The 16,234-nt window shown below is 44.3% G+C and overlaps 1 protein-coding gene across 1 annotated transcript in view; it reads right to left on the bottom strand.

Moving 5' to 3' along the window:
• LOC311143761 (FHF complex subunit HOOK-interacting protein 1B-like) overlaps positions 1-8,315 on the bottom strand; it is an 89,368-nt gene extending 81,053 nt beyond the window's left edge. Inside the window, exon 1 of the mRNA XM_084179639.1 lies at positions 8,048-8,315. The gene's annotated coding sequence lies outside the window, so the exon portion shown is untranslated. The remainder of the gene's footprint in view (positions 1-8,047) is intronic.
• Positions 8,316-16,234: the final 7,919 nt, after the last annotated feature.

Raw genomic sequence — 16,234 nt, 5'->3', positions numbered from 1 at the left:
TCAGGTTACATGTCGTATTAAACAGAATATAAACACTCTACATAGGTCAGGAGCCAGACAGGGAGCCTAAGAAGGAACGAATATTCATTATTTAGCCTATATTATTTCAAGGCTATAGCCTACAAATAAATACAATGTGAAGCATTTGCGAGAGCGACACTAGTCTGGCAGGGACATAAAGGGCTAAGCATTTAAACAACATTTTGTTGTATTAAATTATTATAGTCTATAAATTCCACATACAGGCTGTGACTTACTTAAGAGTAACCATCGTGCTTTCGTGATACATGTCTTTTCAGATTTCACAATGATTCGTTAGTTGTGGACACTACATCACCACACTCCCTCGCTTGCTCTTGGTCCTCATCTTTGTAAGTCACCTTGATTTAGCACCTGTGTGTTTTTATTTGTTTCTTTATGAAAATATTTAGCGAACTCCATGACGCTAGCTAAAGCAAAGGGCTATTAGCAGCACACAAGTAGACTACAAATGCATGCTGGGCCGGGCACGCCCTGAGCTCCTGAAGTGAGCGCTACTGGAGTGAAATCGGAGCAGGCGATAAGGCCGACTCTCCAGCCTTTGGGAAACTCGCTCCACGATCCAGTCAAATTGGGCACGCTCCACTCCTCGCTCCACTCCTCGCTCCACTCCTCGCTCCACTCCGCTCACATACTCTAATACCGATGGCAAGGTGAAGTCGATGGCCAAAACACTGCAACCTCGTCCATCGATTTAGGTTGGTGGCTTTTGCAACGTTTGCCCCACTGTCCATTGTGACGCACACCTGCTTCTCTTCTGGCTGATGCCTGGCCGCTAGCGAGTCCTGCAGCCCCCCGGGCCTGGGCCATTATCTCCCCGGTGGGGTCCTCTGGAAAGCAAGCAGTCTGCAAGCACCTGCCGCGCAGCTTCCATTCGGCATGGATGTAGTGCAGTGTCAATGACATTTAGGGCTCCAGATGTTGTCGTGAAATAGTGATCCTGTTTCAGCTCCCATGCTATTTTGGCATGGCGTTTCTTGTACATGGCATTTTGTATTTCTTGTGAACCACCATCTTGAACCCACTTTGTTCCAACTGTTGAATTTTGTGCCACGTCTTTTGCGATGTGGTACGTTATGGCATCTGTTATTTCATTCCATGAGTGTGTTGCGTTGGGAGTTGTGTGTGCAGACCATTCCGTAATGGATTGAGCAACTGGGCTTTGTCCTTGTCATGATGCTTGTTGGCCTCTGCCTCATTCACAATCGGCATGCTTTATTACATGCCTGTGTTTCAAATTAATAAGTTGCTTGTGTTTCCTCGAGTGGTTCCTCTAGTTGTGCGACAGTTCAAGCAAACTGTCTAACTCTGCTCCATGTCACTAGGTTTATAACACTCTGCTCCATGTCACTAGGTTTATAACACTCTGCTCCATGTCACTAGGTTTATAACACTCTGCTCCATGTCACTAGGTTTATAACACACTGCTCCATGTCACTAGGTTTATAACACTCTGCTCCACGTCACTAGGTTTATAACACTCTGCTCCATGTCACTAGGTTTATAACACTCTGCTCCACGTCACTAGGTTTATAACACTCTGCTCCACGTCACTAGGTTTATAACACTCTGCTCCATGTCACTAGGTTTATAACACTCTGCTCCATGTCACTAGGTTTATAACACTCTGCTCCACGTCACTAGGTTTATAACACTCTGCTCCACGTCACTAGGTTTATAACACTCTGCTCCACGTCACTAGGTTTATAACACTCTGCTCCACGTCACTAGGTTTATAACACTCTGCTCCATGTCACTAGGTTTATAACACTCTGCTCCACGTCACTAGGTTTATAACACTCTGCTCCATGTCACTAGGTTTATAACACTCTGCTCCACGTCACTAGGTTTATAACACTCTGCTCCATGTCACTAGGTTTATAACACTCTGCTCCATGTCACTAGGTTTATAACACTCTGCTCCATGTCACTAGGTTTATAACACTCTGCTCCACGTCACTAGGTTTATAACACTCTGCTCCATATCACTAGGTTTATAACACTCTGCTCCATGTCACTAGGTTTATAACACTCTGCTCCACGTCACTAGGTTTATAACACTCTTCTCCACGTCACTAGGTTTATAACACTCTGCTCCATATCACTAGGTTTATAACACTCTGCTCCATGTCACTAGGTTTATAACACTCTGCTCCACGTCACTAGGTTTATAACACTCTTCTCCACGTCACTAGGTTTATAACACTCTGCTCCATGTCACTAGGTTTATAACACTCTGCTCCATGTCACTAGGTTTATAACACTCTGCTCCATGTCACTAGGTTTATAACACTCTGCTCCATGTCACTAGGTTTATAACACTCTGCTCCATGTCACTAGGTTTATAACACTCTTCTCCATGTCACTAGGTTTATAACACTCTGTCTCACTCTGCTCCATGTCACTAGGTTTATAACACTCTGCTCCATGTCACTAGGTTTATAACACTCTGCTCCACGTCACTAGGTTTATAACACTCTGCTCCATGTCACTAGGTTTATAACACTCTGCTCCACGTCACTAGGTTTATAACACTCTGCTCCACGTCACTAGGTTTATAACACTCTGCTCCACGTCACTAGGTTTATAACACTCTGCTCCACGTCACTAGGTTTATAACACTCTGCTCCACGTCACTAGGTTTATAACACTCTGCTCCACGTCACTAGGTTTATAACACTCTGCTCCATGTCACTAGGTTTATAACACTCTGCTCCATGTCACTAGGTTTATAACACTCTGCTCCATGTCACTAGGTTTATAACACTCTGCTCCACGTCACTAGGTTTATAACACTCTGCTCCATGTCACTAGGTTTATAACACTCTGCTCCATGTCACTAGGTTTATAACACTCTGCTCCATGTCACTAGGTTTATAACACTCTGCTCCACGTCACTAGGTTTATAACACTCTGCTCCATGTCACTAGGTTTATAACACTCTGCTCCACGTCACTAGGTTTATAACACTCTGCTCCACGTCACTAGGTTTATAACACTCTGCTCCACGTCACTAGGTTTATAACACTCTGCTCCATGTCACTAGGTTTATAACACTCTGCTCCATGTCACTAGGTTTATAACACTCTGCTCCATGTCACTAGGTTTATAACACTCTGCTCCATGTCACTAGGTTTATAACACACTGCTCCATGTCACTAGGCTTATAACCAATATAACCCGAACAACCGACACAGCATCCTTCTTTGGCAGTAATTGTTCTTGAATTTCTGGGACTGCATTTTCTTAGTCTCTGTTCAATTTCCCCCACTAATGAACGAGGCAGCATAACGCAATATGAGCTGGAGGCAGCATAACGCAATGTGAGCTGGAGGCAGCATAACGCAATGTGAGCTGGAGGCAACATAACGCAATGTGAGCTTGAGGCAGCATAACGCAATGTGAGCTGGAGGCAACATAACGCAATGTGAGCTTGAGGCAGCATAACGCAATGTGAGCTGGAGGCAGCATAACGAAATGTGAGCGTGAGGCAGCATAACGCAATGTGAGCTTGAGGCAGCATAACGCAATGTGAGCGTGAGGCAGCATAACGCAATGTGAGCTGGAGGCAGCATAACGTAATGTGAGCGTGAGGCAGCATAACGCAATGTGAGCGTGAGGCAGCATAATTGTTTGAAACCTGAATGTTTTACTTTACTTAAAATAATGAGGCATGTCTTACCTTGCTTCAAAGTAGCCTAGCCAAAATCCATCCGTAGAAACGTGGAGGCAATTATTTTATAAAGACTTCCATTTACATTGTACATTTTAGTCATTTAGCAGACGCTCTTATCCAGAGCAATTTACAGTTAGTGAGTGCATACATTTTCATACTGGCCCCCCGTGGGAAACGAACCCACAACCCTGGCATTGCAAGCGCCATGCTCTACCAACTGAGCTACAGGGGACCTTCCTCATGCCATTAACCAGCATTTCTCTCCTGTTCTATTGGTTTTCATATCAACTTTATTTCCTTGTCCAGAAGCCAAAGGCACAATCCCAGTCATATTAGCAACCCATCCTAGCTGTTGCATCTTTACATTCCCCCTCTTTCTAAGTTTCTAACTGAGATTTCTCTCTGTCAAAACTGCTCGCATTAGGTTTAGAACGGTGTTTTCCACAAATTGCATTTTGCAAATGTTTGAAATTGACGTTTTATTAGCTGCTTCATTACAGGAGTTGCATGTTCAATAACAGGAAACATGCAACAATATCAAGCCTATCATCTTACAGTTCAAAGGGCCACTAAGCTCTTAATGAAAAAGGTCTGGTCCTTGTATGCATGCATAGTACCAGAGAGGAAGAGGCAAAGCTAGAGGTTTCACGCTCACCAAAATCTGTCCAAAATAAGCCCAATATGTTTCCAATGTTGGGGCGGAAACATAAGCATCTCCTCATTATATACAGATCTCTAATAGTGTTTTATGTTGGTCACGTCATTTTACTGTTTGGAAAAAATGTACCCGATTGTTGACCGGTTAATGAGGGTCCGTTAGTCGGCAGCAAATTATACCGCAATTAGCATGCCTAATAACAAGGTCTTTCATTTCCTTCCCAGCACCTTATGCATCAATTAGTATGTTTACATGCACACTATTAATTTGATATTAAACTGAATATGGCAGTAGGCAGAGTATCGATTTAGTCATGTAAACACCATCTGCCTATCTTAATGGGTGTAAGGTTATAATCAGAGTAAGCAATAGCATACGCCGATTAAAACACCTGGTTTTCTGAGCAATCTTTTGAATGATTAGGACACGTAAACCCTTTAATTCACTGGGCATTGCAATGTGTGTCTGTCATTGAGGAACTAGCCTATACAAAAACACAACGTTACGCTGATTCTTCACTAGGCTGAGGCAGTCAGTGAGAGTAGATGGAAGGAAATCAAGGCCGGTCCGAACTCAAACTGTACAAAAAACCTTCCTGAACGGCTAACAATCTACAGTTGTTGAATCCAGGCGCGTTTCAGAGATCGTTCCTCCTGTTGTATTTTTTCTTGCTTGGTTGTACAACATGACATAATCAACTCATAGCCAGAGCTCCCACAGAGCACCTTATAACCAGGGGCCGACTGTAGCCCTGTCCCATGTCTTCTGTTCCCTGTTCTTTATAAAGCTGACGAGTAGCTAAACTAAGCTTAAGCCTCAACATTTCTGACAAAACAATAAAAAGTCAACTTTTCAATCCCCGGGCTAATGTCGGTAAATACCAATAAGCTTGGAGGTGTGCCATGGCAGAACTATGTACCCGGTTAAAATTCAAACGGGGGGGGTTATTTTCAGGTCACATTCTTCAGTGCCATAAAAGTCTAAGTTGAGCTCAAAGTCCACCTGCTAAGATCCCAACACTGGAACACAGTAGATAACGCTGCACATACACAATAAGGTGTAGCCAATAAAGACAAAGGTCAGTTATGAGTAAAAATAACTAAATCTTTAAACCGTTCTGTGGACATAGACAGAGCAGAAATTAGACGTTAGCCTGCCTGACCCACAGTGAGAGGCCTTTATAGGATCTCTAGTTAGGTCGGACTCTACTGTTGATCTTTATGGGATCTCTAGTTAGGTTGGGCTCTACTGTTGCTCTTTATAGGATCTCTAGTTAGGTCGGGCTCTACTGTTGATCTTTATGGGATCTCTAGTTAGGTCGGGCTCTACTGTTGATCTTTATGGGATCTCTAGTTAGGTTGGGCTCTACTGTTGCTCTTTATGGGATCTCTAGTTAGGTTGGGCTCTACTGTTGATCTTTATGGGATCTCTAGTTAGGTCGGGCTCTACTGTTGATCTTTATAGGATCTCTAAGAGCGTCTATATTCTGTCAAGAGAATGAGAGAGAATATGAGAGAGAGAGAATGAGAAAGGAAGAGAGAATGAGAAAGCAAGAGAGAGAGAATGAGAGCGAGAGAGAAAGAGAATGAGAGCGAGAGAATGAGAGGGAGAGAGAGAATGAGAGCGAGAGAGAGAATGAGAGCAAGAGAGAGAATGAGAGAGAATATGAGAGAGAGAGAGAATGAGAAAGGAAGAGAGAATGAGAAAGCTAGAGAGAGAGAATGAGAGCGAGAGAGAAAGAGAATGAGAGCGAGAGAATGAGAGGGAGAGAGAGAATGAGAGCGAGAGAGAGAATGAGAGCGAGAGAGAGAATGAGAGCGAGAGAGAGAATGAGAGCGAGAGAGAGAATGAGAGCGAGAGAGAGAATGAGAGCGAGAGAGAGAGAGAGAGAGAGAGAGACTGGGTGAAGAGGCTAGATATGATTCTGCTACGATCCAGCAGGCCTGAGGCAGTGTCAGGTCCCAGAGAGGGAGTCTATCTATGACGTTCTCAGACATCCCACACACACACCAGTCCTATAGACTCAGTGAAAGCTATGTAATGCTCACAAATGGCCAGATAGCATGTGGGGGTAGGGAAGAGATTCTCATGAGAGGCTAACTGACCAGTCATGTTTGTTGAACTCCGTGCCTGCATCTGAAATGGCACCCTATATAGTGCACTCCTTTTGACCAGGGCCCATAAGGTTCTGGTCAAAAGTAGTGCACTACATAACTTAGGGAATAGTGTGCCATTTCAGTCGCAACCTGTGTCTCTCTCCCTCTGCCAGCTGGTCTGGCCACAGGAAGATGTGTATCCGTAATAAATTATTGAGTGACAAGCCAGCCACCATTGCTCAGCCTGTCATGTCAAGTCCATCTCAAGAAAGAACCCCCTGACCTGGACGGCTTAGCCATGGTTCAAATGTTCTCAATACCAACTTAAAATTTGCTGACGAATTATAAATCAGATCGAGAATAATTTCGGGGTCTGTGCCAGTGGTGGCGTTTATTAAAGTAGACACAGGAACGTAATGCAAGCTGCTACACTCTGAAAACGATGAAGGCTAGCTAGAAAGGCTAGCACCGGGTCGTGCTGCTGCGTGCGGCTAGGGAACGCTGACCTGTTCACCGGACGTGCTACCTTGTCCCGGACCTGCTGTCTCGACCTCTGAATGCCCGGCTATGAAAAGCCAAGTGACATTTACTCCTGAGGTGTTGACCTGTTGCACCCTCTACAACCACTGTGATTATTATTTGACCCTGCTGGTCATCTGTGAACGTTTGATCATCTTGAAGAACAATCTGGCCTTAAATGGCCATGTACTCTTATAATCTCCATCCGGCACAGCCAGAAGGGGACTGGCCACCCCTCAGAGACTGGTTCCTCTCTGGGTTTCTTCCTAGGGTTCCTGTCTTTCTATGGAGTTTTTCCTAGCCACCGTGCTTCTACATTTTACATTTTTACATTTTAGTCATTTAGCAGAAGCTCTTATCCAGAGCGACCTCAGTTATTGAGTGCATACATACATCTGTATTGCTTGCTGTTTGGTGTTTCAGGCTGGGTTTCTGTATAGCACTTTGTGACATCTGCTGATGTAAAAAGTGCTTTATAAATACATTTGATTGATTGATTGAATAGAGCATACACTCAAAAGTGTAGATCGTGTCTCAACAAGTTTTTTGAAGCAGTAGCTACAACATCCTCTACCAACCTTCACATGATGCAGGTCGCAGATTAATGAATTAGATTAGACATTTGATCGATATGCGCTTAGAATCCTTAAAAAAAAAAAGATTTTATACAATTCATCCCAATCCTAAAATAACCATCAACAACCTACCTTACTAGCTAGTTAACTAGCCAATAATTGGCTAAGCTAACTAACCAGCTAGCTCGTTTCAGCATTGCTGACGTTAGCAATTACAATAATTGGTCAATTGTGATAGCTACACATTTCAAAACTAGATAAACTCCCAACGTTAATATAAGCAACAGTAACATTTAAGGCAATATTTTAGAAACTAGTGTCATGCCTGCTGGTCGTTTGCATAACATCTGTCACGTAATGCATTCATATTGGTGATGTGTGTTAGTGGTGTATATCTACAAAAAATATATAAATACAATGTGTAGTTAACGTTAGCAAGCGAAATGACAGTCAAAGTATTTCATCTGACCAGCCAAATACTCACCGGGTAGGTTTGCAGTATTTTCCCCAAACTGCTGTGCTGTGGAGCAGTGATTTCCACAGAATAACTTCGCTAGCTAGCTAGCCAAAATGCTCATTTAACAATTTCCTATTCAGGAAAATTCCAGTCATTCGACCAGGAGTGTACAGTAAGAATTGAGACAACCCTATAAAAAAACGTAGTTTAGCTACTCACGGACGCAAAGAAGATCGCCTATGAATTTGTATAATTTGTCGCATAGGTTATTCCTGTGGACAACAACAAACCATTTTCTGATTTCACAATCACTCTTTCTGTTCGCTACCTACTTGAATTCCTCTCACACTCCCTGTGTGAAGCTGGCTACAATAAGGATCAGATAGCTACAACAGGGGAATTTGCTCTTCGCCTTCAAAATAAAACTCCACAATTGAAAGTGATTCAAACGGATACAAATAATGGAATCACACCATATTTGGACTAGACAAGGTCTGAACGTTGTTATATAAATTCAACAAAAAACACGATAATTAGTTAATTTGAAAAGAAAAAATCAGTTGAAATTGCACTGTGGATGTATTAGACTGCATAATTGAATTGGGGGCATACTTATACACACTGTTCAGCCAAACCTATGGATTGTGCACCCATGAAATGGGATATCAGCCTACTCAGAGACATTCACAGAACACAAATGTGTAGAGTTGACCTCTTATTGCAGGACTTTGACTGTGGGAACTCACCTTTCCAGTCAGTATATTGTGTGTATTGGACATTCATATTGCACTGCGCACTTGTTTAATTGTCCTTATTACATGTAGTGAAACAAAACCACTCATGGTCTGGAAAGTTCTCTACTGTTGACAGATTTAAACAAACAGTATTGGAATCACCATGGTCAAAACCATAAACTCCATCTGTCTGAAAGATTATGTTTTTTTTTGTTTTTTTTGTTGTTGTTTTTTTTGGGGGGGGGGGGGGGGGGGGTGGTAGATCAGCTTAATATTGCAGATAGATTGTAACTTCCATCAATGTAATTGTCTGCATCACTTCCAATCCCCCATGTTTTTTATATATATATATTCCCCTTTATTACTTTCCAACCCCGCCACCCTTTCCCTACTTGGGGTAAATTAGTGAACAACAACGCCCAGGCCTCTACTTCCAGCTTATACTTACTATCTACATTTTATGGACACAGTCAATTTTACAATAATTCTATTTTGTTTGTTTTTTCTCCTGAACTTCTTCTACTCTCAACCTCTCCGATCATTTTCATGATGTCCATCCGGTTTGCTTCTATATGCCATATCTTTCTAACTGTGCTCTTTTCCAAAAGCTCCCAACATACAACCTATATACTTATTATGGACACAGTATGCTTACATTATTAGTTATCTTGTTATTATTTGTTGTTAGTTGTTATTAGTCCCATCATTCAACTCCATTCAACACCTCCCATCTATCTCTTAACACCATCCATATTGGATTTCTATTTGCCATATATTTTTCAACTGTACTGTGATGTTTTACAAAAGTTCTGAACCTTTCTATTCTCATTGTTTCTACAGATTGTGAATTAAAAATAAACATTTTTGCTAAAAGCATTATTATATTATTGATCGATTGACTATGACTTTTCAGATCACCCAGTAATGCTATCTGCAAGGTTAGCTCCAGGTAAATATTGCAATCCTTTAGCCATTCCTGGACCTGTGTCCAAAAACAAGCTACAAATGGACAGAACCAAAACAAATGATCTAATGATTCTGTCTCTTCACAGCAAAATCTGCAGAGCTGGGAAGATTGTATCCCCCATATAAACAACATTCTATTGGTAGCAAGAATTTTATATAATCATTTAAATTGAAAGATTCTAATTTTTGAATCCGGTGTCGTTTTGCGTATCAGTTCATAAACACTATGCCATGGGATCGGTACGTCAAAAATCTCTTCCCAACTATTTTGCAATCTATATTGGACGGCTGTCAATCCTTTGGTCCTTAAATGAAACTGATATACTTTTTTATTTATCACAGTTTTCCTTAACCAATTATGTTCTTCAATGCAAGGCCGACAGACAAGTTCCTTACTTTCTCCCCCTTCCACTTTCCTCTTCCATTCTTGTGGTAAGGCTGCAATTATTTTGTTGTAATTTTGGGTAGAGCAGACATTTCCATATGTTTTTGTTAGCTGCATGTGCGACATAACTCCACCAGTCCTACCGATGATATCATTTACGAAGATAATACCTTTTTTAAACATTTTGTCAAAAAATAAAGTTTTTTTGTCAACGAGTATATTTGAATTTAACCACAATATTTGTTGCATTATTTGTTCTGTCGTTTCTGGAGGATTACACTGAAATTGCAACAAACTTTCTATGGCTTGTTTTAGAAATAGTGATATTTGGGAGATGATTTCCTTTTCAAATAACTGAAAATGAGTGGTTGTAATATGAATAAAGGGAAAAAGGCCATTCTTGAACATTGGGTGAGACAATCTTACTAATTTGCTTGAGAACCAGTTCGGATTTAAGTATAACTTTTGTATGACTGAAGCTTTTAGTGATAGGTCTAATTCTTTAATATTCAATCATTTCTGTCCTCCGAATTCATATTCATTATATAAATAGGCCCGTTTAATTTTGTCTGGCTTGCCGTTCCAAATAAAATGGAATATTTTGATTTGTTTAACACTTGTTTTGGTTACTACATGATTCCATATGTGTTATTACATAGTTTTGATGTCTTCACTATTATCCTACAATGTAGAAAATAGTAAAAATAAAGAAAAACCCTTGAATGAGTAGGTGTGTCCAAACTTTTGACTGGTACTGTACGCTTAAACAATTGAAGTATTTGCTGTGCTAGACCTAAGGGCTAAAGTTTGCTTTATAAATGTTGTTTTGTGTTCTAAATCTAATAAAACATGCCAAAAATGCTAAAGGAATTCGCCCTTGAGCATTTGATAGTGCTATAAAACAAAACAAAAATGTGTTTTACATATTTGAAAAATCTAGTGTTAAAGTTAAACAATCAAGGCCTTTAAACACTTGCTTGTAAAAAATGAAATGTCTTTCATGTTGGCATCAATCCAGTTAGTCGCACTTTATGAAGAAAATGGAGGTTGAGATGGGGGGGATGTCAGCCTATTCACAGAACACAACTGTGTAGAGTTTACACAAATATTAGCGTCTTAGCTTTTATTGCAGGAATTCAAAATGAATTTATCAATCAATCAATCAATCAATTTTATTTTATATAGCCCTTCTTACATCAGCTAATATCTCGAAGTGCTGTACAGAAACCCAGCCTAAAACCCCAAACAGCTAGTAATGCAGGTGTAGAAGCACGGTGGCTAGGAAAAACTCCCTAGAAAGGCAAAACCTAGGAAGAAACCTAGAGAGGAACCAGGCTATGAGGGGTGGCCAGTCCTCTTCTGGCTGTGCCGGGTGGAGATTATAACAGAACCATGCCAAGATGTTCAAAAATGTTCATAAGTGACAAGCATGGTCAAATAATAATCAGGAATAAATCTCAGTTGGCTTTTCATAGCCGATCATTAGAGTTTAAAACAGCAGGTCTGGGACAGGTAGGGGTTCCATAACCGCAGGCAGAACAGTTTAAACTGGAATAGCAGCAAGGCCAGGCGGACTGGGGACAGCAAGGAGTCACCACGGCCGGTAGTCCCGACGTATGGTCCTAGGGCTCAGGTCTCTCAGTTGGCTTTTCATAGCCGATCATTTAGAGTTGAAAACAGCAGGTCTGGGACAGGTAGGGGTTTCGTAGCCGCAGGCAGAACAGTTGAAACTGGAATAGCAGCAAGGCCAGGCGGACTGGGGATTTTACTGTTGTTGTGTTGAATATCAGTTGGAAAAACAAAACATTATAACACTTTTTTTTTTTTTTTTTTGCTTACCCTGTTTGCTTCCAGTTTCTTAATAAAATGCCTTTCCCTACTTTACTTTAGTTGAGAAGCCAACTGCTTCAAAGACACAATGTAAACAATGATGGACTTGCATAGCTGTTAACGACCTAAATTATCCTAATGATGATGTGCCTTTACACATTTAAATCAGCCCTAGGCCCGCCTTGACATGTGCCCCAAAAATCTGGCAGCTAGTGAACTTTGTAAGTTACAGTGCAGCGGTTAAGGAAGAAAGGTACAATTTCAGTTTAATGTTGAACTTTTCCAATCTAGATGACGTTAAATCCATGTTGTATGATATTTGCATAGTTCTTGGTAGCAGAAATATCTCACTGTTGGTGAAGATCAACTCAGTCAGATTAGAGGCAAATGGAGAAATTGAACACTATCCAGAGGGAAAACAATGCAACGAGGTTGTTCTGGAGTTTGATAAACCTGAGGAGGACTTTGGAAGAAGCACTTAGGGAAAAATATAAAATGTCCATTCAGTGAATGTTTTGAAAAAATCAGGAAGCAGGCCATCGAAGACATTGGACGCTTCCCATGCACTGATAAAAACCAATACTTTGGACAAAAGCTTCTTAACTGTCACGAATTCAGCCGAGGCTGCTCCTCCTCCTCGCTCGGGCAGGCTTCGGCGTTCGTCATCACCGGAGTACTAGCTGCTACCGATCTATGTTTTCTGTGTTCTACTTGTTTTGTCTATATTGCACACACCTGGTTCCAATTACGATAATTTGTTTTCCTATTTTTACCCTCTGGTTCCCTCATGGTGTTGTGCGTGATTGTTCGTTGTTTTGTTGTCATTGCGTGGAAGATATGTTTATTTACTTTTGACAAGTAAAGTACGTCGTTCTGTGTCCTGCGCCTGACTCCGTCCTACCGCTACACACTGACGCATGACATTAACCAAATCTTTAACAATTTCCTTCCTGTAATTCCAATCTGGTCTGATTTTATGACAGGAGATTTACAGAGATTCTCATCAAAGTATCCTCGCAAATCTAGTCAGAATAAAAATAAAAAAAAGACAGCAGTGAGTGAGACTGTCTAAAATCACAAAAAAGTTACACTGTGTATAGCTAAATTGCACCCTTTGTATAGAGTCTTCTGTATTAAAATCCACAACAATCTATAAAATAAAATAAAACACTTACACAGCCACAACATGTAGAAACAAGGCAGAAAATAACCACCTAAGCTCCCCCCGTAGGTATTTTCAATGTCCCACTTGTTAAGAAACACAAAATATTTTCCCTGAATGAAAACACATGCAGAAGCATAGAACCGTAGTTTAACAAAGCTGCTGCACAGAATGATCTAGAATCACTCCAGCATTCAGTGTAGCTATTGGAGCTGTCTGAACATCTTCAAATACAAGCTTTAACTGTTGGCTCAACTCATCCATACAGTCATTATTGCATCTACAGGCAGTGAAACATATTTTCCAAGATATTGACCCTTAACCTTTACCAGTAAAACTCAGATTGAAGATTAAAGATACCTTTAGCATCTCTATTTTAGACTGCAAGTGAGAGTCCAGGCTACACCGTCCAACATGCCAAAACATGAATTAGATTTGATTGAGATTAATAAAACTAGATTAATAAAACTACATTAATAAAACTAGATTTTAAAAAACTAGATTAATAATACAGTTACATCTTTGGAAATAGGTCAACATAATTATCCACTAGATTTAATTTATAAATGTCACGATCGTCGTAGAGAGTAGACCAATGCGCAGCGTTAGTTGCAAACATACTTAACTTTATTATCTTTAGTGATAATATAACAACCAAAACAATAAACAAACGTGCAGTCCTACGGTAACACAGAAACAAACCAAACGGAAACAAGATCCCACAAACACTAAGGGAAACAGACTGTTTAAATATGGCTCCCAATCAGAGACAACCAGCAACAGCTGACACTCGTTGCCTCTGATTGGGAGCCACTCTGGCCAACATAGAAATACCACAACTAGAACTCCCACACAGAACATAAACACATAGAATCTACACACCCTGGCTCAACATATAGAGTCCCAGAGCCAGGGTGTGACAGTACCCCCCCCCTAAAGGCGCGGACTGCGACCGCGCCTGAACATACACAAACCAGGGGAGGGCTGGGTGGGCATTCCTCCTCGGAGGCGGTTCCGGCTCCGGGCTAGACCACCACCCTCCAATAATCCCCCCGTAGCGCCCCTGGTCCGGTCTGGCCCCGCTGGCTGGAGCTGGACTGGACATCGTAGGAGCGGATAGCTTCAGCTCCGGTGTGGAGCAGCTGACCGGTACCTGACCAGGCACCGGTGACCCAGGCACGGGTTGTGCCGGACTGACGACGCACACCCCTGGCTTGGTGCGTGGAGCAGGAACGAGCCGGACCGGGCTGACGATGCGCACCCCTGGCTTGGTGCGTGGAGCAGCTACGGGCCGGACCGGGCTGACGATGCGCACCCCTGGCTTGGTGCATGGAGCAGCTACGGGCCGGACCGGGCTGACGCTGCGCACCCCTGGCTTGGTGCGTGGAGCAGCAACGGGCCGGACCGGGCTGACGATGCGCACCCCTGGCTTGGTGCGTGGAGCAGCAACGGGCCAGACCGGGCTGACGACTCGCACCCCTGGCTTGGTGCGTGGAGCCGGAACGGGCCTTACCGGGCTGACGACTCGCACCCCTGGCTTGGTGCGTGGAGCAGCAACGGGCCGGACCGGGCTGACGATGCGCACCCTTGGCTTGGTGCGTGGAGCAGGAACGGGCCGGACCGGGCTGACGATGCGCACCCCTGGCTTGGTGCGTGGAGCAGGAACGGGCCGGACCGGGCTGACGATGCGCACCCCTGACTTGGTGCGTGGAGCAGGAACAGGCTGGACCGGGCTGACGACTCGCACCCCTGGCTTGGTGCGAGTGGCAGGAACAGGCCGGGCCGGGCTGGCGACGCGCACCGTAGCGTTGGTGCGAGTGGCAGGAACAGGCCGGGCCGGGCTGGCGACGCGCACCGTAGGCTTGGTGCGAGTGGCAGGAACAGGCCGGGCCGGGCTGGCGACGCGCACCGTAGGCTTGGTGCGAGTGGCAGGAACAGGCCGGGCCGGGCTGGCGGCGTGCACTGTAGGCTTGGTGCGAGTGGCAGGAACAGGCCGGGCCGGGCTGGCGACGCGCACCGTAGGCTTGGTGCGAGTGGCAGGAACAGGCCGGGCCGGGCTGGCGACGCGCACCGTAGACTTGGTGCGAGTGGCAGGAACAGGCCGGGCCGGGCTGGCGACGCGCACCGTAGGCTTGGTGCGAGGGGCAGGAACAGGCCGGGCCGGGCTGGCGACGCGCACCGTAGGCTTGGTGAGAGGAGCAGGAACAAGCCGGGCCGGGCTGGTGACGCACACCGTAGGCTTGGTGCGGGGAGCATGAACAGGCCGGGCTGGGCTGGCGACGCGCACCGTAGGCTTGGTGCGAGGGGCAGGAACAGGCCGGGCTGGCGACGCACACCGTAGGCTTGGTGCGAGGAGCAGGAACAGGCCGGGCCGGGCTGGCGACGCGCACCATCCACTTAGTGCGGGGAGCAGGAACGGGCCGGACCGGACTGGTGACGCACACCACTTGCTTGGTGTGAGGAGCGGGACTGGGTTTCGTCATAACCCTCCGCTCCCTCAGCTGCCTACCGAGTTCCTCTCGCCGTGCCTCAATTCTCACCTTCTCCTTTATCGCCTCCAATAGCTCCACCCTCTGCACCACTAACTCCTGCTCCCTCTGCGCCAATAGCCCCCTTAACCTGGTGGCCTCCTCACCTAACCTCCTACTACGCCCTGTAGCTGCCTCCTGCTGCCCCGTCGCCCATGCCGTATGCCCCCCCCTAAAAATTTTTTGGGGTTGCCTCTCGTCCGTCCGACGACGACACTGTTGACGCCGTTGCTCCTCTCTCCGTCGCGCCTCTACCGTCTCACTCCATGGACGGCGATCCATCCCGGCCTGGATTTCCTCCCAGGTCCAGGACCCCTGCCCGTCCAATATTTGCTCCCACGTCCAGGCTGCCTGCTCCTGGACACGCTGCTTGGTCCTGGTATGGTGGGATCTTCTGTCACGATCGTCGTAGAGAGTAGACCAATGCGCAGCGTTAGTTGCAAACATACTTAACTTTATTATCTTTAGTGATAATATAACAACCAAAACAATAAACGAACGTGCAGTCCTACGGTAACACAGAAACAAACCAAACGGAAACAAGATCCCACAAACACTAAGGGAAACAGACTGTTTAAATATGGCTCCCAATCAGAGACAACCAGCAAC

The sequence above is a fragment of the Coregonus lavaretus genome (genome assembly GCF_964263955.1).
Source record: "Coregonus lavaretus genome assembly, chromosome: 16".
NCBI lineage: Eukaryota > Metazoa > Chordata > Actinopteri > Salmoniformes > Salmonidae > Coregonus > Coregonus lavaretus.
Note: the sequence above shows the minus strand (reverse complement) of the source record. Positions and strands in the feature narration are given on the sequence as shown.